Source organism: Nothoprocta perdicaria, unplaced genomic scaffold (assembly GCF_003342845.1).
Source record: "Nothoprocta perdicaria isolate Ctin4 unplaced genomic scaffold, notPer1 scaffold_2, whole genome shotgun sequence".
Classification (NCBI taxonomy): domain Eukaryota; kingdom Metazoa; phylum Chordata; class Aves; order Tinamiformes; family Tinamidae; genus Nothoprocta; species Nothoprocta perdicaria.
This window is the reverse complement of record NW_020455204.1, coordinates 5,371,853-5,394,147: the sequence shown is the minus strand read 5'-3', so window position 1 is coordinate 5,394,147 and position 22,295 is coordinate 5,371,853. Positions and strand designations below refer to the sequence as shown.

Genomic DNA, 22,295 nt, shown 5'->3' with positions numbered 1-22,295 from the left:
TTTGATGTCTTAACTGTAGAAGGAAGCTCAGGATACTCTCCAAGAAATCGCATTTTAGCTTAATTCCTTTACTGCTGATAGCATCGCAAAAAGGATAAATGGCTTTTTCATTGAGGGAGTGGGAGGGTCTTTTATGGAATCAGCCTCTTGCCCATTTTTAGCGTGTGAGAGGACACTGCTGTTAATGGCATTGCGGGGCTGAGCCTCCTAGTTCTGTGTTTTCTGCCCGAGTGGCTGATGTGTCCTACGTGTGTGTTGCCATCTTCCATAAGAGGATAAGTTTGGASCCTGCAAACACATACTGCAAATGCCAGCTCCGTGCAACCATCGTACTGGTGGGGTCAGCATCGAGGTGCTGGGCACTGTCTCCCAAGAGCCACCAAAATTAATGGTCCCTTCTATCCACAGCTCCATTCCTTTCCTTACGTAGAGCAGCACTGACACACACATGTCCCAAGGAAGTTTTGCACACAGTGCATGCACTMCAATGTTTGTCTGAGCCAGCGCAAACTTCTATACTTGTATTTTTTTTTCKAAGAGAGGAGGAATCCTCAGGCTTATTTATCTGCCTAATGATTTGCGTTAATCACAATTCCTCCCCCACGACCACCAGTCCCCTGGGACCAGAAATGCAAATGTCTGTAAACCAAGCAATAATTAATTACTTTTTCCCTTCTCTATCCCATGGGTCTTCGAAGTCAAACTTTCTCCCACCTTGCTACTAGTCCTGTTTCTTTCACAGATGCTTAAACTTGCTGCTTCTGCTTCAGCTCTAAAGATGAACTTCTGTGTTCAGAAGTTTTTCATGATTTGTATTGTTTTGTTTTGAAGGTTGTTTTTATTTTTTTTCTTTCTGCTTCTGGACATTGATCAAATCAAGCATTACTACTGAGAAGGTGCAGCACAGGAAGGTATAAATCCTGAATCATGTTCCACGGGAACATGAGGCACTTAGGGACATGGTTTAGCAGGCATGATGCTGAAGGGTTTATGGTTGGATTCATGGATCCTGAAGGTCTATTGCAACCATAATGATTCTAAGAGCACCATGGCCGCTGCTGCATGAGGGTGTGCAGAGCCACCACCATTCCCCTGGGTTTTGGATTTATAGACTGGTGTCTCCYTGGCAGTGCACGGGAGAGGAACTCAAAGCCTGGCTGCGATGGGTAGAGTTGGGAGAAGGTGTTTCTGGAGACTGCACTTCTGGATGTCGGTCTCACCTGGTGCCTTTTTGTCCCGGTCTGCAGAGCATTTCTGCTTCGTCTTCATGAAGTCCTCATTGGCTTCCCAGAAAGGTCTCTTGACTGACTTTTTATCACCAGCTGATGGGTGCACTTAATTTAACTCCTTGCCCGTGCTTCCAAGGCAATTGCAAGGCAAAAGGCTCTCATTAGCGCGCCTGGCCGCAGCACGGGCTAGGCTTGGCCATGCCGCGTTATCGGTCTCCCTGCCGAGGTAGCTGCTTAGTCAGGAGCTTGTCAGAGCTCCGGGGGTGGCTGGTCTCATGATAGCACTGAAAAATAATTGCCAGGCTTTTTACTACCGACCTGTTAATGAGGCGAGCTCCAAATACAAGTACGTTCATCCTAGACACTCCCGATTCTGCGCTTGCTGCCTGCAGGGATCAGATCTTTAAGATATTAGTTTTGGCCTGTGAATCCCTGAGGGGTTTGTGAGCTGCCTGCCTGCAGGCTGCTGCCCCAGGCGGCAGCTTTGCAGCTGACGGCAGCAGAGGTGCATGCGGGGCTCCTGGCCAGGCTCGGGCTCGCTCTGAGTCAGCTATAATGCTGCTGCGCGTGAGTTATGGTGGGATATTAATTGTGAATATTAAATTAGGTTAAAAGTATCTGAATGTGCGTTCTTGTGCAAGTATTTATATAAATCCACCTCAAGATCCCCAGTGCAAACTCCCATATATTCCACCTGTACTGCTGTGGAGGGAGCAGAATGCTTTTCCCTTGCTAAGCAACCTCTTGGGTTTTGTTTTCCCTTGCGCTGGGCACATTTTTGCCCTTATAAGACCAAATGGTTTGGCTGGCCTGGCTGTGCCTGTGATGTGGGCAGCCCCCAGCTCCTTTCTGCAAGATCTCGGCAGCCGGGCGATTTTGCTGTTGTGCAGAATTTACCACTGCACAAACAAAATCTGGTTCCTTCCTGTAGCCATAAGGCTGGTGACTGATAGCTCTCTCCTCTTCCGCTGCGTGTAGGAGGCAAATTGATTTCCTGGGAGGATATTTCTATCCTGAGTCTGCCTGTGGATCAGCATTGTACTGCCCAAAGCCATCCCAAAGAGTCGGTCATTGGGTTTGGTGGGTTTTGCTTTGGGTGGCTTTCAAGTTAGTCCTTTAAGTGCTCAGACTTTTGCCTTCCCATTTGTTACAACAGTCTTCCATTTCTTTTGTAGAAAGCTATCAAGTCCTCTGATTAAATGCTTTATAGAAAAACTGGTGATTGCTTTATAAAAATAGACATTTTGGGTTGGCGTGAACCAGTGGAGCCAGCATGCCCTGCCGTGTGTCCGAGGCAGCCTCACCAGCCCATCAGGGAGGGCTCAGGGCAGAGTTTTAGCTGAGGATGTGTCCGTGTGTTGCCTTCTCACCGCTCAGATGTGCTGGAGCTGCCGTCAGGCCAGGCGCCCTCGCTCAGCATCACTACAGCAGCAGCGCCAGGTCTGCRTTACCCAACCAGCAGCAGGGACCCGCCGTTCCCGGTAGCAGGGAAACAGCTAACGACTGCTGCCGTTTGACAAATGTTTCCTGACACAGCCTGGGAGGTCATCTCATTTCCCCCAGAGCAATTTGTCTTCCTTTCCCCAGAGCTTTTGCATTCAGAGTGCGTCTTGGCTCCGGTGGAGCCGAGCGAGGTGGCGGAGCCGTGGGCTCCTGTGGGCTGATGCCTCCAGCTGCCGGTTGCCTTTTGGGGATCTGCAGGGCAAGGCGAGGGTGAATTCAGCTCCTTTGTGTCCTCTGCTCCACATGCGCTCCGTCTGGGAGAAGCTGGTTTTGGGACCACCTACTGAGAGGGTGCAAAACAAGCTGAGGGGTTTGGAGGAGCATCTAGGGGTTGGTGGGGATCAAGAGGAAACCATTGGCCAGGGAGGAAGAAGCAGAGCRGTCCTGGGTCTGTGCAGGACCACACTGGTGGAACCAGCCTCTTGGTGGCTGCCTGGAGCCTTCATCCCTCTTTCTCCTTCTCTCACCTCCTTGCCGGCCACACGTCATTGGTGACCAATCCTGCAGTCCCCGGAGCTGGCAAGGGCTCCCCAAGTGCTGTTTATTCCCTCCTTTCCCAACACCACAGCTTGGCCCAGGAGCACCTAAGCGCAAGCCCAGGCCAAGCCGACTCCTCGCTGGTTCCTCAAGCGCAGTCGCTATGAAGGAGCAGCAGCAGCGCCCGGCACCCATCCCCACGGCTCTGCTCTCCATCGGGGACCGCCGGCCCTGCCCGGCAGCCCGGCACACAGCAAAATCCCCCCTCGGATTTGATTAGAGCAGCCCAGGCACTGCAGAGCGGCGCTTCGGTGGAGAATTAGCTTTCTGAGCACTGCTGTCGAGAATAACCGGTCTGTCACTGCGCGTTTGCCAATGCTTTGAGCCGAATTGAATGTGACAGCTGAGGAATTTGCATAGACGCAAAATCCCGACCAGYGAGCAGCTCCCTTCCTAGAAACACCCCAGCAAAACTTGGTTTGCGCTGTTGATCCTTCCCTCCCTGAAAATGATCCTGAGAGAGACCGGATGGACGGACACGGCGTTCCAGGCGACCTGGAAAAGGCATTTACTTGGCAGAGCTGTGCTTCTCARCCTCCACTTAATATTGGATGCGTGTTGAGCACAGGACTGAAATTACTGCGAGCTCCAGGCAGTTTTGTCTGGGAATCAATATTTTTTTTGGCTGGTGCTAACTCAAATACTAACTTGAGCCATTTAAGACAGAAGAAAACAACCAAAAACAAAATAGCCTCCATGCAACCAAATAAACAAGACCTCTAGAGCAAGATCAAGTAAGACAGAGAGTCTTGCATCTTAATGTGGGAAGAAATGCCAGTTCTTGGCTGTATTTCCCCTGCAGGAGGTCTAAGCCACAGCACTGGTGAAGGTGGTCTTGGTTCTGGGGTCATGTTGTGTTAGCAGATGTTGACACAATTGGAAAAGAGTAGCAGGAATCTTTGGAGCAGAGCAAAAGGGCTTGAGTGTCCTTGAAAAGGCAGGATGAGGAGCTGGGTGGCTGCAGTAGACATATCAGCAAAGGGAGGCAGCAATGGGGAAGGCTGGAAGCAACCGGAGGATGTAGGAAGAGGGCCCAATTGGTCACTGCTGRCACTGGAGATGCTGCTGCTTATAGGGGTGGTCGATGGGCCAAGGGTGTTCRATGGGTGCAGAGTCCTCAAGAGTCACTCGCGCTTTCTCTGAGTCCCAGGGCTGAAGGATGGGTGCGGCAATGACAAAGGCTTCAGGAGAAAATAGGAGTTGAGAACTAAGTCTTGGAAAAGCTTAACACTGTTCTACAAAGAGTGCTGCCATTGAGGAAGCTGTTGTGTTTTGGAAACAATTCGTTTCATTATTTTCTTTCTCCTCTTTGTGCTGTGAGATGGTTGGGTTTTGTCCAAATAGCTCCCATGCAGATGAGAGATGGGGGTCTGCGTTTCACATTTCATAATCCATGCAACGTTATTAATTCGGTTGTATGCTAGAACCTCATAAAATTGGCCAATTTTGCTGGGGTTTAAAATAGATTATATCCATCTCCTAATGTCATTTTTGCAAATAACCACTTGGCGGCTTCTTAAAATGTTAGAGATAGGGGATAGGCTGCATACTGCCAAGGAGAAGGCATATCAAAAGAGATAATATGTCTTCTGTGTGAGCTCAAATGAGGAAATAGATGTTTGTAAAGCTCTTTAAAGCATGGTTATGTCAAGAGCAAGAGGATCACATTTGCTTTTCATTTGTATGCAAGGTGAAGGAAGGACACTTTTTTTTTTTTCATTCTCCTCTGACTGCTTACAATCTGCCACCATGCAAGTTGGTGATAATTGCTGCGAAACGTCCCCACTGGCTCAAGGTGTAATTTTGAGCCCCGAGTATCTTTCACTCTGAGAGACATTCAAATAATTTGGCTTTGACACCTTGGCAACTCGTTACTGGAGCAAATAGCAAAATGGAGAGTGGGTGCCAACTGCAAAGCGCCATCGATCCCAGCTCCACGTGGCCCTGCAGAAGAGCAGGCCTTGCACACAGCCAAGCATCTCGCTCATCAGCTCACCTTTCTTTTGGCCATCGGTGGTAATTGGCTTTTGCACCTCTGTCTGAGAAGTGCTAGAGACACTTTTGAGTTTTTTTTATATTATTGTTTTCTTTCCTTTCTGGAAGATTTTCTKAGTTTTGAGCAAAGAAATACAAGAATTCGCTTGGAGCTGTAGGATGAACTTGTGGTTAATGGTAGGGCTGTGGTCCTCTGCTCCTTGTCTCATGCTGGCATGTGTGGCTTGTAGCCRCTTCAGACCTAGCAGCCTCATGCACTGCTGGGGCCATGGAGCAACCACATCTAAGCTGTCTTGAAGGAAATTGGAGGCTTTGAAAGTGTCTCTGCTGGTGATTTTGGCATAGGGTAGTGGGTATGGAGCATGCGGGCAGGAGAGTGTGATGGGACAGGACGGGACATGGTGCAGAGTGGGCATCCCCTTTGCTGCTCGTCCCCTCAGAGCTCCTTCTGGTCCCTGGTTTCCTGGCTTATCTTGTAGGATGGTGCTCCTTGGGTTCCCTTAGAGCCTTTTGCAGAGTCTAACATTCACTTGGAATAAGCCTTTGCTCCTGATCTTGCCCAGGGCACCATACCAGGTCCACATTGCCTTTGGTGCAATGCACAAAAGGAAAAGGGAGCCGAGTGATATTCCAATACACCAGGACACGCTGGCTTCCCTTTTACAGGGAACACATTTACCTCCAGCTCACAGGTTTATTTCAGAGCAGATTTTCACCCACTCACACTTGCTGTTTCCATGACATGGGGAGTTCCCTGAAGCTGGGCAGCTTCCCAGGAGCTGAGAATCCCTTTGCCGTTGGCAGCGCCGGTGCCCTCAATGCACATCTGCGGTCGGAGTGCTGGGTCTCGGGAATTCCCGGCATCTCTCCCCTTTCACGGAGTGATGCAAAAGTAATCAGCTTAAGCAGGTCTTGCCTCAGTCATGGGGAAGCTAAAGGGTACTCTCTGATGGCCATCGCGCTGATCCCATTTGATGGCTTAAAAGCACTGATTCAGCAATCAGCAAAATAAGCGCTTGTGTGCGCTGCTCAATAATGTGCACTGCTCAATAATGATTAATTTATTCACATGCCTAAGACTAAGCACCTGCTTAAATCCTCTTGACCTCAATGGATCTTAGAAAAAATGCTCGCTGTACCAGGATCAAAATAGAGGCAGTGCTTCCATTCTAGGCATCTTTTGTTTTGACCTATACATTTTTAATACAGCCCTGCTGTGGGGATAAATGCCATGAAGAAAGGAAAAGTAAAAGCCTGGCTGCCTGTGGTGAAAGCCGTGTTAGTTCCATTAGGATAAGGATTTCACCTGTAGATTTGTCTTAATTTTACTCTATTGGAAGCAAAAAGGGAGGCAACGGCATGAAAAATTAAGGTGTAGTGCTGTTATATTGTGTAACTAGAAGAACCAATAAACATTGTTAGAGAAATATGCTTATTAATTAAATGGCAATTGAGGGCTAGCAGCACTASCAGCATTCCCTGCTGGAGCTGGGGATCTTGCCTGGCCTTTTCCGTGGTTATCTAGCTGTTTAGCTGTTATTAGGCAGTGGTGCTCAGCAGCTGGTAACTGCATTTGAGACCATTCCTAACGGTGATTTTCCTCTCTGCTCGACGCAGTCTGACGCAATTTCATGACGTATCTCCATCCCAAACTTGGTGTCTCGGTCCCGGAGGAGCCTGAGTGGGGAATGTTCTCCGTGTAGCTGGCTATGGGTCTCCAGGGCAGAGGAGAACCATCTGKCTGGAGATTTATTTTCTTTCTCGCCATGCAGCTCCTGGACTGGTGCTGCAAAGTCGCCAGCAGGCTCTCCTGTCCTTGGTGTGTGCCAAAGACCTCTCTTGGATATTGATGGCCTCCAAGAGAGGCTCTTCTCACAAAGGCTCCTCTRAAAGAGCATGTGTGACTTGGAGGAGCTATATAGTGTTACCTTCTGGGTATGCTGGCACAATATTGAAATGCCAGCTGCTGAGAGAGATTCCAGTATCCCGGTTTTAAAACCGCTGCTCTCTGAAGAACCGGTGCCTTTTAATGTATTGAATTATTTATAAATATTTTTATTGGTGGCTCGATTTAAGGATTAAAATGCACATGTGAAATAAAGGTTTTCAATAATGAAATAAGGTAACAAAAAGATAAAGCCATTATATACATAATTAAAATGATGAATAGCTATTGGATTTTACGTAGCTGCTTCAGCATCTCAACTAGTTTATTAGACTGGCTAATTAGCCCCTGGAAGCTGTGCCAGGTTGGGTTTGTGTGCGTCTTCCTGCTCTTGCTGAGGATGCTGCAGAGCCATCAGAGCAGCAGTCTGCTCTGTCCCTTGAGGACACCAGCTCCYGCTTCCCCACAACGGCCCTGACTTTCCCTTGTTCCCAGCACTCGGATGGTGGGAAGAGACAGAAAGACTAAATATTAAAACAGTTTAATCATCTTTCCTATTGAGTGCCTTAAGGTTTTGCTGGCTCCAGGCTTCAAGGAGCTTGCAGTTTTCTGAGAGCACATTGGTAAAGTTTTATTATGAGAAACATTAAGTATTTCCTGCATGTGCATTCACTGATCTGTCTCTCGGCACGGCAGGAGGCTCCCGTGCGGTGCCGCAGCGGGAGAGGTTGGTCGCGCGTCCCTCGGGTGCGGAGCGCTCCCGCCTGCCTGCGGACACGCGGAGCAGCACGTGCTGCAGCTGGATCCGGACACGTCCCGCGGGATCCCGCCGCAGCGACCTCAAACGCAGCATCCTGCTCCATCCTGCGTTCACTACACGTGTTGAGACGGAGTAAGCAAGCGGAGCGCAGCCTTGAGCTTGCAACACCCCTGCATTCCCAGGGGGACTAAATAGTGTCCAGGATTGCTGGAAAGCCTCCACCACAGCCTCCTCCAGAGAAACAAGCAGCCCTACCAAGAGCAAAGCGGGGAAGGGCAAGGTCTGAGGCTCGGCTCTGGTTTTCTCAAGCAGCTCCTGGAGATCCATGGTCAAAAATGCCCCAAAATGAACCTGAGCAATGGACTCTTTAATTAATAAAAATATGTTTATCGCCACTTCTGTAGCGAGGCGCAGCTGGAGGCTGCAGCGTGGTGGCTGGGAAATGAAAGGAGACACAATCTCCTGCAAAAGTTTTTTCCCTTGAAGCCTAAAGTCGCTGTAGGAGAGAGACCCCGCGCTCGGCCGTGCTTCCCGTTCCCATTACCTTAAGCAACACGCGAGACGTCACTTCTAAGCCTCCCAAGTTCTGAGAGAATAATTTAAGCTTCCTTAACCTTTCCACATAAGATCAGTTTCAAAGAAAGCCTGGCTGCTGTTACGTAACGTCAAAATGCGCTTACACATTCCGGCCTCTGGTTGAGCTAGTGGGAAGCCACCTCSAGCCTCCTCCTCTGGCTTCCTGGCTGYTCCAGGTCCTGCTGCTTCCCACCRTGTCCCTCTGGCTGGGCCTGCCAGGCACTGGGAGGTGCTGGCTTCACCCTGCAGTCCCAATCTGGGCAAACAGACACCGAGTAGTCTGCTGAGATGGTTTTCCTAGCTGCCCAAGTCAAGGACATGTTGGACTTACTRCGTTTGCATTTGCTGTGCTGGAGTGTTCCTATCCAAAGCACTCGCTTGCCTTGTCCCCAGAGGAAGGGCACCTATTTGTCCCTATTTGTTAATGTATTTATTGCAGGAAAACCTTTGGTATCAGGTCGCTCAGGATGGCAAAAGCCCATGTGGGATGCTTTGGACGCCACCAGGAGGACAGGCTCTACTGGGGAAGGTGAGCGTGACACCACGCAGGGATGACGTCCTGGGGACTTCGCCTCCATCGAGGCACAGGGCAGTAGGACATTGCTCACCATGGTGCACAGGCCCTTTGGATGCTGCTCGGTGCGCTTTGGCTCCACGTTCCCCTCGGAAAGTCAGTCTTTTCACCAATTCCCCTTTCTTACCTGTGGTCACTTCGGGAGTCTCTGCAGGGYGGCCTCCTCCTGCAGTTTGCTATTTAGCCCCATCGTCACCAGGGTTTCTCTGACAACATCTGTCTGCGTTATCAGGCGGTGTGTCTTATTCGTCACTCRCGCTGCAAGAGCCTCCAAGCTCCATAAAAGCTCTCTGCAGTGAAACAGGGCTGCTCGCAATATAGGAGCTTACACATGAAGCGAACAAAAAGTCCATTAAAATAGGCCCCGCTGAGCTGGTGGGCTGCTCTTACTGTAGGCATCTGGTTGCTGCTTGCTTTGTGGTCACGGCTTTTAGTCAGATTAAATTGTGTCAGAGCAATCTGAATATATTTTCTTCTGTTCCTCCCTCTCCATCCATTTATCAGCGGATGTCTTTAGATGACATGTTTATACTCCCTCCCTGTGCAAGCGCTGGCTGTGTTTTAGGCTAGGTCTTGCTGGAGGGCAGCAGAAGAGAGGAAGAAAAAGCAAATTCTCGGACCTCTGTCACTTGGGGCCAAGTGGAGATAAGGCTGTTCAAGTCTGGGGGGAAAGCCTGGCTCCTTTTGAGCCGTGGAAGTTTTGCCCCTGGTTTTGGGGGTGCTGAGATTTCACGCTCGCTTTGCAGGCCRTGTTTCTCCCAGGATCTGTCCTACCATAAAATGACATATTACGAAGTGAGGCGTCTCTGAAAGGGGAACGCTGCAGTTGCCAGGATCAGCGGGTATTGGCGAGCTGGAGGTGGACACCACCTTGAAGCAAGGACACTTGCTGCACCCTCTCAGCATCTCCTGTTTAATTGCACTTAAAAATGAAACCACGGGTCTAACAGTGACCCCTTTCCTGGCCAGGAGTGCTAATGGCAGATATATTTGCCCRGGCAACTCGAGAGGATAAATAGAAACTTGGGGACAATATCCTGACTTTTCCATCCAGGAGCCTGGGCTAAGCCTGGGACCAAGTGACATCCATCTGATGAATGGGCAGCAAGAAATATAGTGTGTTAGTGGCTGGTACTCTGCCTGTGGGTCAATAAATTCTGCCTGACATTTGTCCCACCTCCTCCATTCCCCTTGCTCGAGAAGAGGCAGGTCCCACAAAAAAAAAAAGCCTTTGCCATAATTGCTGTAATCAGGATCCAGCAGGACAGTGTTGCTGCTGCTTGACTGCTAGGAAAGCCTTCAAACACACAGGAGCAAACTTGTCATTTTTGATAGCGCTGTTAGATTCGTTTGGGAAGGGCAAAATTAGATAAGATTTTGCTGCAGTGGAAGTGCCAGATTGCACTCTGTGCTGGCCCTCCAGAGGAAGTCCGTTTATAGCTRTGTAATTGAGAGAAAAATACAATCTTTTAACTGGTGCTCTCCTCACTGCTACAGGAACTTCCTCTTTATCTGCACTTCTGCGGTAATGAATAAAGAGGTGCTTCCAGCCAGGGGTCCTTAAATGCAGCTCTCTGAGTGCTCTTGTGGGCTCTGCCACCAGAGACCAGGTCTTCAGCAACCCAGGGCRGTAAGTTGTAGGGATACAGTATTCCAGGAATGCGACGAGAGGGAATTTATCCCAACCTTTTCAGGAAGATCGATTAATCTAATAGATTTTGGCTCCTGTTTGCTTCTTTAACCTCTCCACTGTATTAATTAGTGATTTATTTTCCCTCAGAGATGGCTGCAGCTTTCCCCTGCCTACTTTTGAGTGGTGTTTTCTGCCTCCTTCCCGGGAGCAGGGAGACATTCAGGAACAAGGACCTTTTTGACGCGGATGGTTTCAGACAGGGGCAGAGTGCGTGTCCCACGTCCTTCAGTGTCCAAGAGAAACCAAAATAGAAACCTAATATCTAAGTATACTAATATTTGAAGACAACTATTACAGAGGAAGCAAGGGCTGGAAGAATTTAACAGTCTGGAGATGAGTGGTCCCATGTGTTTTTTGGAGTCCCCAGGTTTGTTGCGTCCTAAAACTGCCACATTTGTGGGAGAATGAGAGCTCCTAGACCAGTGAGGGCAGGTGGAGTCAGCCCTGGCCCTGCTTGCTTTCCTGGTAGACTTTTTCCTCTTTGGGCAGCCTGAAGAGTGAAACTTTCTGTTCTTCAACATGCAGTTGGACCCATACGATTTATGGCCCTGACAGGGGCTGCCCAGCATCAGACTGGCACAGCACAAGAGTCTTCCAGGCTCTGCGTGGAGTCCATTAGCAATGTTTCTCCTAATTAAGGCAGGAATTAAAGGAATAGCTGGCAAGCAGGGCATGCCCTTAGCTATCGTGTCCACCACCTGCTTCACCCAGCACTGATAAAATCAATGGGGGGTTGGCAAAACTTCAGGGGACGAGGGGCCAGGCAGGGTCTGGAGACACTTCAGCGAAGAGCTCAGGTCCCTCCTTGGCTCTGCTGCCTCCAGGGTAGGGCGATTGTGATCTCTTATCTCTGCCAGCTGCATAGCTAACAGATTATGAAATGCTGCTTCTGAAAGAAAAGAAATCCTTCCTGGCTGTTGTCAGTCAGTAATTAAGGCCTGATATATGTGAACTGATTTGATTTCTTTCTTTTTTCCTCATGCCATTATCTGGGTTTGCCTAGCTTGAAATATTCCTGATGGTCATAAAATTATCCTGGCCTTTTTAAAAGTCAATACTTGCTGCTTAGTGAAACTATGAGCCTACAGGCTGGAAGAGGTTCAAGCCTTGCAAGCTTAGTGAAAAGGCATTAATTCACAGCATATATTCATAATGATGCTGTCCTAATTTGCACGGAAACCTGCCTGCAAGAGCTCTTCCTTTGCCTACAAGGTAGGCTTGGTGAACTTTTATTGTTGTGAAAACTCAGTTTGATGGATGAGTTGTCCAAAGCCAAGTCAGGTGTTTTTTAAAGCAAGAAGAGAGATGGATCAAAATTAAGTGCCTAGATGACAAGACTGGTCAAGGTTGCAAAAGCCTCTCCTTTCTGTCTTGTCTGCTTAAAACCAGACTTTTATGGCTRTTTTTTGGCCAATGAGGAGTAATTTTAGTCTTGCTGCAGATCCTAGAGGGTGATGCAGAGGGTAAAAGTCAGATCCCCCCATCTAAACAGATGCCATTGAGACTGTCCAGCACCATGGAGGTGCTGGATGCCACATGGTCCCTCCTGCCCCGTCTGGAGAGCAGGGATGGGGAATTCTATGGGCTTTGTGCTGCTGCCACAAGCAGTCACATAATTAGAGGCTTTAATTCTGCAGGCTTGTCCAGCTGGCTGTGTTTGTGAGYCGTAAGCCCTCACATATGCTGTGCCTGGCCATGCAATCTGTAGGGACAAGATGAGCATGCGCAGACACCTCCTTTCCCCACGCTGTTTTGTGTGCCTCAGTTTCCCAGCTGGAGACGGTGATCCCTGAGCCCCTCCAAAGCATCTTTGCAAAGCAGGATGGAGAAGGAGAAGGTACCAAGMGCACTCATTAAAAAGAAAGAGAGAAACAGAAAGGGAAAAGCAAGCCTTTTTGCTAAATCCTCCTCCTCTTCTGTGCAGCCAGCTCTGACATAACCCAATTAAACCCGGCCGCTCGCATGGCTCCCTGCTCACAGCTTACCCATGCAAACCTGGTTTCCTTCTGAAAATGTACAGGACAGTGTCTCACAAGCAAACCCATTGCTTCTCCGGCGGGACTTATAAATGATGACATTAAATAGGAAAAGGCGAGCAAAACAGCGGCTGTCAGGGGTTYGTTAAGCGTTATGGCCCTGTGCGCCTGGCGCCGATCCAGCCGACAGCATCGCTGCTCCCGCGGCTCGACGGCGATGTTCCCTCAATTGAAAATCTGGCTCTTTTTTTATCTTTGGGGATCTGTYCGCAACATAAACACGGTTTTATTATTAACCCGGGGCTTTAATCGGGAGAGCTGGCTAGACAATAATGCATAATGTATAGCATTGCGATGAATAATTCCTGAGAGGCACCGAGGGTCGGTGGCGAGGGCGTCTGCCCGCAGCTCTGGGGACACAAGTGCTCCCTGCGGCGTGACCTCGAGGCATCTTCCTCTCCTTCCCATTTCCCCTCCCGTGTCCCATGTCTCTGGTCAGCACCGAGCGATGTCCCTGGGGAAGGGCCAGCTCTGTCTGCAGGCAGCGTGTGGACCACGGAGCGATGATGATCTCGCTGAGGACACAAAGATGCTATCACCTATTGAAATGCATTGGGGATTATTATTTGTATGCAGTTGCTGTACGAACATTTTTTTTCACTCCTCTAGATTAAGCAATTAAAGAAATAAGTGTTGGGGAATCAATGGGAAAGCTTAAATTTGCATTCATTTAAGATTTTACATTCTGATGTCTTTGGTTATTTCACAAAGAGCAAAACTGACTCAGTTTAATGGCTTGATCATTGAAATTGTCCTAATTATGCTTTGAAAGCCCTTTGAGGAAGGGACTGTGTTCTACCTTTGCTGCCACTGTGGTCCTTTGGCTTGGGGACAGCTAAAGTGGGTTAATTGCACAACTGCAGATGAGCTAGCACTGARATGTCTGCATCTTAGYGATGGAAGAAAACACAGGATAAAGTCTACACAGATGGCTATGRCACCKTGTAGAAAAAATAAAAGCTGACCAAAACAAAGCTAATTTGCTCTTATGGGTAGACAGCTCTACATATTTCTCTGCTATATTTACGGTCTGTAAGGCAGATGTGCCCCCAAACTTCTTTTAAAAGGGCTTTAGATTTGTAGAGGCTGCAGATATCCAGAGAGGTCAGATTGTCCTAGTGCCTTTACTCAGGAAAGAGTAACCCTTATTTACTAATATTTTTATAGCTCTCCTGTGCCAGCTGCAGTTGGAGCACAGTGGTGTTTTTCCTTTCCCAAGAAAAGCTGGAGGAATTTAATGACAATAAGGAGCAGCAAGGCTCCACCGGGCTCATTATTGAAAAGAAAGTCTTCACCTGCAGTTGCGAGCAAGCTCATTGCATGGCCAAGRCAACACCTAAGCAAAGCAGTCAGCAGTGCTTGTGCCTGGTGCTTTTCTTTAGTCACTTGTCCTGTATTTAACCTCCAGCTTTTCCAGGAGGTTTTGTTGGCCATTCTGTGTAAGGACATGGGTCTCAGCACTGCTGCGCGGAGGTCTTCAGCACTATGGTGCTGTAGATTTGGCCATGAACAACTTCTGCTGCAGGGAAATGCACACAGCGAGCAGCCAAGGTGCTCAGCAGTGGAGCTTTGGGAGCGGACGTGTCCTCAAGTCATGGGCAGTTCCTTTAGTGCAAGTGGCAGCAGCGACAGCCTCGCTCAGCAGTTGCAGGATGACTCCCCTTACCCGGTTCCATGTGTTGCTTCAGGACACGAGGTTGCTCCGTGGTATTTAGGACAGCAGACACTTGGCTGCCATAAAGTTAGCAAATGATGCTTGGTAGAGGCGGCTGAAGAGCCCGGCAGCCTGTTTGGCGTGCTGGGACACGCTCTCGTGCATGCCGGAGAGCCATCGCGCTGCTGCAAGGGAAGGGACTGTCCTCGTGATGTGATGCACATGGTCACTTTGACATTTCCGATCAAATGTGTTGACAGAGCTTGTGTCGTGAAGCTGAAGGAGTGAGAATATATGGGCTTAAAAAAAGAAAAGAAGAGAAAGAGAGGAAAACAAACCTGGTGTGATTAAATGTATCCAATTTACCAGATGGATTTTCTGCTCTGCTGTGCAGGATGGTCCGTTCCAAGAGTTTCTCTGCATTTCACATTCTGTTTCCGTACGAATGCGAAAGACCTCTCYGCTTAATGAGTTTGATTTGTATCAAAAGTTAGCCCGTGTATTTCCCGACATAGCAGGTCTCGGGCAGGGGACTCTGGGGTAAATTTCCGCTAAATCTCTGGCAGTGGAACAGTCATCTAGGGTGGGCATGGAAAACCAGCTGTCCTGTAGTGCCACAGCCACCGCCATCCATGGGACTTGCAGAGAGGAAGCTTTAGGCAGATGATCGGATCAAATAAGAAAATCCTCCTCCTTTTATTGCCTCTGCTGYAGAGGTTGGAGGCACGAGAGAAAAMACAGGCCAAGAGTGAAAGGAATTGTGGCCAAGGGTTAAAAAAAAATGTGCTTTCGGAAATGATTAGATTAGATCTTTTTAGCGTGGTCTCAGTATGAGGTGTTTGCCTGGGAAGCTGAAACCCCTTAATCTCAATATCCGTCTGCTGCTGCAAATATATCTAATAGGTATATACAGAGCGGCTGTGTATGTGGAGGAAGGTGAAAGGATGCCTCCAGCTGTGTCAGCCTGTACCAGCACCGTGAAGAGGCCACTGCAGACTGGGGATATTTTCCCATTAGGGCTTTTTCAAATATGTAAGTTTTAAAATCTTTCTTATTTTGTCATTTGCCACGCAGCAGGGGAGAGATGCTCCTTGTGCGTAAGCGCTCCTGCCTTGAGCCGGGCTGCRAAGGGGACGTGCGGGGACACGGGCGGTAACAGGGAGCACCGCTCGCTATCCCCAGCCCTGAGCACCTCGTGATGGGCAGAATCACGGGCTCTGCCTTTAATTAGCACGTCGGTGTGACCAGGATAGCAGTGACATGGATCTGTGCACAGTAACGGATGGGAGCCTGGCAGCAGGTTGCAGCCACAAGAGGTTGTGGAGGAAATGGGGACTTTTCCATCTCAGGAAGCTCCAGGGTTGGGGTCTCCATGAGAAGAGCGGTTCTTGGGGAGATGGCCTCAAAAAGCAGCTCTTGGAAGCTGCATACGGCCACCTAAGGACATGTAGTTCTTCAGTGCCCAGATACAATTCCCCTGCCCATCCAAATAGACGTGAGTCACAACAACAATATTTTGTACCTGTGTTCTGCAAGGGAACATTAAAAGACACCTAAATATTATTTATAATGTGCAGCCTAAGGCAAACTGTGCATAAAGCATCTCCTTTTACCGAATGACTGACTCTCTGCCTCGGCTCATGCCGTTTGTCACCAGCAGCAGCCCTGGATCCCTGGCTGCTTCCGCGGGGATGGGGAGCCCTACAGAGAGAGGCAGTTGTGGGGCCCTCCCTGCAGAGTCAGAATCACTTTTCCCTGGGTACCCAGGGCTCTCGACCCCACAGTTGTGCACAGAAAGAGGGACAACTGCGGCCAACACACGTCCCACCCTGCACACATGTTTCTAGCTATTAGTGCCAGCTAAAATCATGCAAAACCCTGCTAGCAGTGAGGCTGAAGGAGTAGTGAGACCACAGGTGTGATTCCTTGTGCTCCTGGGGCAGAGCAGGGTGGATGGGACCATTTGCAGGAGATGGGAATCAGSTGAGCATGACTAGAAAACACCCTTGGTTCCCTCTGGAAAGGGCAGGGGCTGGTGAGAGGCTCCTTCTCTTGCTTTGTGTGATCTGTGTCCTCCTCCTTACCTTGCTGCAGTGGTCTGGTATGTCTGTAAGTGATGCTGCATAATCTGATGCAGTCTGTGGAGATAACAGGGTGTGTATAGGTGCAAATTTGTTATTATTTAAATGAGCAATTGGGGGGAAATGAAAGAAGTGCTGGTAAGAGCACATTCTGTCTTGCATGGTTCAGCTTGTTTCCCTAAGTCAAGAACTGCAGGATTTTAATCACTCAGGGGAAAAGTATAATCTGTGGKTTTGTTGAGTTTTTGCTTTGTTCCAGTTGCTTTCTGTAAAATGGCTTTAGTCACTGGTTTGATTAAAACAAGTTCCTGTTGAGAGCAGAGCCTTCCTGGTAGCCACAGGAAAGTGCCTTGGACTGAGCGAGTTAAATAATTCATTGCCGTAAGTTTGTTTTAATAATTCAAAAACTTTTTTTGTCACGTCTTGTAAACTGTCCAACACTTCATCGCAATTCAAGGCTTTTTTTTGTTCGTGCTTGTTCAGTGGGTAGCTATTTTTCTGGCTTGTACAGCATGTAGGTTGCTGGTGAAGTACTTCGGAAGGGTTCCTGCTGCTTATTTTTCCACCTTAGGGTTGGTCACCCGATAATTGTGATGTTATTTCTTTCTTTTGATTTAATAGCCTTGCTCGTAAACAGAAGCCTCCTTTTTTTCTGTCTGCCGGTCACCCATAGCGTCAATAATTGTTCGAGACACTTGTACAGCTAATAGAAAAAAGCCTGTCAAGAAGAACAACTCATTGTAATATTTCTGCTTTAAAGAGCCTGTGGGAAGCAGCAAAGCCAACCCGGCAGCAAACGTATTTTTACCGCTGTTGCGTGGGCCCAGGGACAAGAGGTGTAAGTGGGCTTAATTGTCCCGCAAATGGATGCTCTGTTTCACACCTCAACAAAGCTTCTGATATATTGATCCTTTAGCACTACAACAATTTACCATTGCTTAAAACTAAGTGATGAGATGCAACTAATTCCCCCCTGCAATAATCACAAGGACAGCGGCTGTTCACCGTCCTCGGATTGGACCCAAGTGCAGAACGCATGCTAGGAGCTCTGGTTTCCTGGTCTGCAGAGGGTTATGGGGTTTCTGCCATCTCTTGAAAGAAAAATTGAGCCATTTTGTTTAAGCATTTAAACAAGCAGTCCTTGTCCTGAGGTTGTCTTCAAGCCTTAGGGCGCCCAGTTGGAGGGAAGCTTGATGCTAGCAGAGGCAGGAGGGAAGCRGCTTGCCTGGAAACTCCTGGGTGGAGGATGGACACACAGCTGAGCTGATTTATCAAGCTAAAACTCTGCCTGCACCTTTAAGTCATCCTGGAAGAGCTCGTAAGCCTGGGATGGAGGCTGAACAGGGAACTCTCCCATGACTGGCTTTGCTGCGGGAAGGGAGTCAAGCCTGGACTCCRTCCTGGAGGAAACACTGTCCTAATAGAAGATCCAATAAATGGAGTTTAGCAAGAGATTTGTTTTGATGTGTACCGGTCTGCTCAGTTAGCTACCAGACGTGGTTTGTTTAATGACTGAAATGGAAAGACTAGGAGCTCATCTCGGCGAGATAGGGAGAGAATATAGATTAACACCCCCGGTTTCTCAATGCATCATTGACTTTCCCTATGTGCTGTGAGCAAACGTGCTGTTCAGGGCCCATGAGATGGGCAGATTCATTAAGAGAAACAGGACCTCAAAAGCTCYCCTGTATGAGAGCCTTGCTGTGTATCCTCAGTTTGGTAAAGAGCAATCAGTGTTTCTTGAAAAATATTCTATCATTCTGTGCTCTTGGTCCCGAACCAGCTGGAAGACAGAAAGTATTTGAAAGTTCTCCATAAAGTCTTTGGTGATGTCTACAGCACACTGAATACTCAGGAGGCTCAAGGATTTTAATTAAATGTCCAAACATCTGTTTTACGAGACAAACCGACCCTGCAGAGAGCGGCTCTGCTGGAGCGTGGAGCGAGACCYGCCACATGGAGCGGGGCTGTCCCGTGTACCCCGCGCCAGGAGGGACCCGGGACGGCGGCTCCCAGCACAAGATGTTCCTGCTGGAGGGGATTCCCACGGGACAGGGAGCATCTGCCCTCCCGCCAGCTCCGCAGGCGGTGCTATCCGAGGAGGAGCAGCGCGGGATGGGAGGGATCGAAGCGCTCCCTATTCCTGCTGTGCTGCTTTAGCAGATGTTTCCCGAGGAGYGCCGTCCAGCTGGCTCCATCACAGCACTCCCCAGGCTGCTGCAGACTCCGCCGASTCTGGTGCAAAATCATCCCAAGAACCAGGAAACCACGGATGTGCCTATAAGACCCTGCATTTGTCAAGTCTTGGCCTTAATGTTTCTTCGTATAGAAATGATGTGACTGCAGGAAAAATGAGGCAACCTCACCACTGAATTCAGCAGGGAAAGCTCTCCCCTCGATTGCACGTGGAAGGAAATTTCTCTCCATTTACAAATGCAGGAGAGCTCGCCCTCATGCACTGGGTTGAAGTGAGATACTGGTGCCTGCTGCTTACAGGCATGTTGGGAAGTGCTGCCTTGGCAGCTGCACCACCGGGAATGTGCTGCACTGACAGGCTGCTCCAAGTGCTGGTACCAGCTCCCGTGTGTGCTGGACAGGGGACATCCAAGGAAAGCATCTTCTCGGGGTGTTATATGAGCAAGTGGCAGCTGAGCACCTGCAGCTGCTGCCAGACCAGTGACTGGGGGCAGTGGGATATGTCCCGTCATGCAACCGCTGCTGGGACTGGGTCTCCTCTCCCTGTTTTCTTACATGGTGTATGTTGTTCAGCATGCTCTGGTTGGTCTCCTTGGTGGAGCTCAAGTGGTCCCATCAACTAATATAAAAAYGACTGTGCTCTGCTGCAACCATGATGCCAGGGCTCAGTCTTGGGACCGGTGGGGCAGGTGCTTGCAGGTCCAAGATCTAGCACTAGCTGTTGCAATGATTGAACGACTCGGCTACTGTCTAGGTGATAATTACATCCTCCCAGTTCACCTGCATCTTCCCCTTGCATGGCCTCTTGGGCAGGTCATTGCTCCCCTACCCTGTACTGGCTGTAGCAGAAACACCACAGCTCTTGGGCTCTGCCCGGCTGGTGCCAGCAGGACCCTCTACCACAGGAGCAAAACCACAGCCTCCTTTAGGCGAGAAAGCAGAAGAGCAGAAAGCATCAGGTTGGTGGCATCTGTCATGAGACAGGCTGCTGCTGAGGCTGGCGGGTGCCTGAGCTGCGCTCCCACTGCATCTGCAATGAGAGGTGTTGGGATGTTTCCTAAATCGGGAGCTGCTTACCTGGTTTCAAACTGTTTTTCTAGCAAGAAGAAAGTGCTATTTTGGGTGTTTACCTAAAATCCCACTGCAGTTCAATAGACCTCTCCATGCCAGAACTTTCTTCTTTTTCTTTTTTTAAATACCTAATTAGTGACAAAGGACGCTTCGCCATGACATGCAGCATTATGCAAAACTGAGGCTGATTTAAAAAATACATATACTAATCCCATTGAAACTCCTTTGTGATAGTCAAATGAAGCTTGAATTAAAGCAGGATTTTTGYATCATTCATTGCCCTCACATGGAAAGTTTTGGGATGGGATGAAAACCTCCCAGTGTATTAGATCTCCGCCCAGAAAAAAATACACTTTCAGTACACTTTGTATTCACTGAAAATACAAAAGCAACTGTACTTTGTTTTCAAATTTTTGTCAGTTTTTTCTTATTCAGGAGAGAAACATAAGCAAGCCCCAGTAAACATTGTTTTGTGCTGTACTGTTCTGCCTGCCTATGGATGGGAATTGATTCTTTGATCTTCAGTTCAAAGAGGTTGAAAATGCTGTTCTGTTGGTCCACAGAGGGTTTCTGCTTCAACAACATTCCCTGATTAATCCTGCATCTTTGGAAAGGTTCTTGGTATCCATCTAACCAAAGAGACAATTTTACCTTGTGTTGACGTCTATCACTGAGGTTTCCCCCCAGTCAGGATAATCTTATTTTGTGCCTATCTGGCGTTTGGAGTGTGTCACCTGGACAGTGGAACACAAGCAGGACAAGGGAGCAAACAAGTGTTTCAGGTTACTGGCAAGACCTGATCGCGGCTGACAAGCCCGCGGGTGCCCAGGTACTGGCTGACAAGTGAGGGACGCGGGAGCTCCGGCTGCTGCTGCTTTCCTGACCTGGATGTGCCAGGAGCCGTGTTCTCGAGCGACGTGGTTTCTCTACCGCCGGCCTTGCCAAGGGACCTGCTGCCTCTTGAAGCCGGAGGTTCTGCCCTTTTGCATCGCTGCTGCTGTTAACCTAATCGAACGTTCAGAGCAGGGGGAGGGAGAAGAAATCATTAGCAGTTGCATTAACTTCTCCCCTGAATCCTGTTCRCGGTGTTAGCAAGAATTAAAGAGCTGTTTGGATTCAAGTGAACTGCTCCAGCGTAAGCTAATGAAACTGCTCCCGCAGTTCAGCTGGGGAGGCAACCAAAATCCTGGTTGCAATCCAAGCTGCAGTTTTTCTCCTAATGAATTAATCGGCTGATTACGTGTGTGTGATAGCTCATTAAAGAGGTGCATGTCAACCTTTGGAAGACGTTGCCTTTGCACGGCCTGCTGCTGTTGCGTGGCAAGAACACGGTCCTGGGAGGGCTGCAGCACCATATGTATTGCTCTAATKAATGGGCATTGTTCCTAGGGTCATTTCATCTCCTGAAAATCACTGTAAAACCTGTAAACCTTCCGAAACTTGGAAGAAAAGCTCAGAGGGCCAAAAGCAATTTCCCTTCAATCTAGCTTTGCGTGGTGTTGGCCTTTTTTTCGAAAGCTTCCGCCCTACTTAATGGTTTCAGTGGAGATAAAGTGAAGCCTAATTTAGAAATTAGTTCCGGCTGTTTGAGTTGTAGCTTTATTTTACTAATCTGGGTTGTTAATTTTGTTGCATGCTGTGTTTGGACTTTCTTCCCACGTGTGTTTGAGGGGAGATGCTGCTGCTGAAGACCTCGCTGCGGTCTGTGCAAGCTGCTCGCACCAAGGACAGTGGAGAAGGGCAGAGTTAAGGAGGCTGCTGTGGTGGCTGCTGCTTCTTGGAAGGCAGCAAAGTAAGAAAAGGTATTTTTAATGTTAGAACTTTGTGTATTCATGCAAGTGCCATAAATGCTGCACCTAAGAGAAGTGCTGCAGTTTTCAGAGGCCGAGCGGCTCTGCTGGGTACTCCGGGACCTCCTGTCGCTGCTGGATGTGCTGTCGCTCTTGGTGTCCTATTGATTCCAGCTAAGCCTCAGTTTAATGCCTCTGTGTCCGCAAAGCCAGCGCGCAGGGTAAGCTCCCTTTCCGAGGCGTTCGCGTCTGCAGAGGATCAGAAGCTCTTGCGTTTCCTGGGCTTCTAGGATCAATGTCAAGGTAAAAATACTGCGGCGCTGGGAATTTTAGGAAGGTGAGGACTTAACAAATTAAAGGAAGTGATAGAAGGGAGGCTAGTGCAGAGCGGATCCTGCTTGTGTTRCTGTGCAGCTGCTTTCGGTGTTGCGGTGTGAGATGCTTGGAGTAATGGCACTTCTTCCTTGTGTTCTCCCAGCAAGCAGGATTGCCTCATCCATAAAGTGAAAGCACAACTCTCGTAAGGGTAATACAGGTTCTTCCAGCAAGAAAAGAAGCTTTGAATTTCCCATTCTTCCAGGTGACCCTGCAAAAACAAAGCACATTTCCCTGGGGATTGTGTCTTTGCTGCAGGTGCCCAACGTTGGTGCTTTGGGTTCTTGTGTCACCAGGGAGAGCAGGTCAACACTGCACAGAAGGTAACTCAGGGCTCTAT

At 48.8% G+C, this 22,295-nt stretch overlaps 1 protein-coding gene and 1 long non-coding RNA gene across 2 annotated transcripts in view; both read left to right on the top strand.

The window, feature by feature from the left end:
• The window catches only part of MMP17 (matrix metallopeptidase 17), a 61,247-nt gene that overhangs the window by 15,100 nt on the left and 23,852 nt on the right, over positions 1-22,295 (top strand). The window lies entirely within an intron of this gene.
• LOC112946017 lies at positions 16,494-18,918 on the top strand. The gene is made up of 2 exons (XR_003249118.1): positions 16,494-16,543; positions 17,145-18,918. It is a non-coding gene; the product is annotated as an uncharacterized LOC112946017 (long non-coding RNA).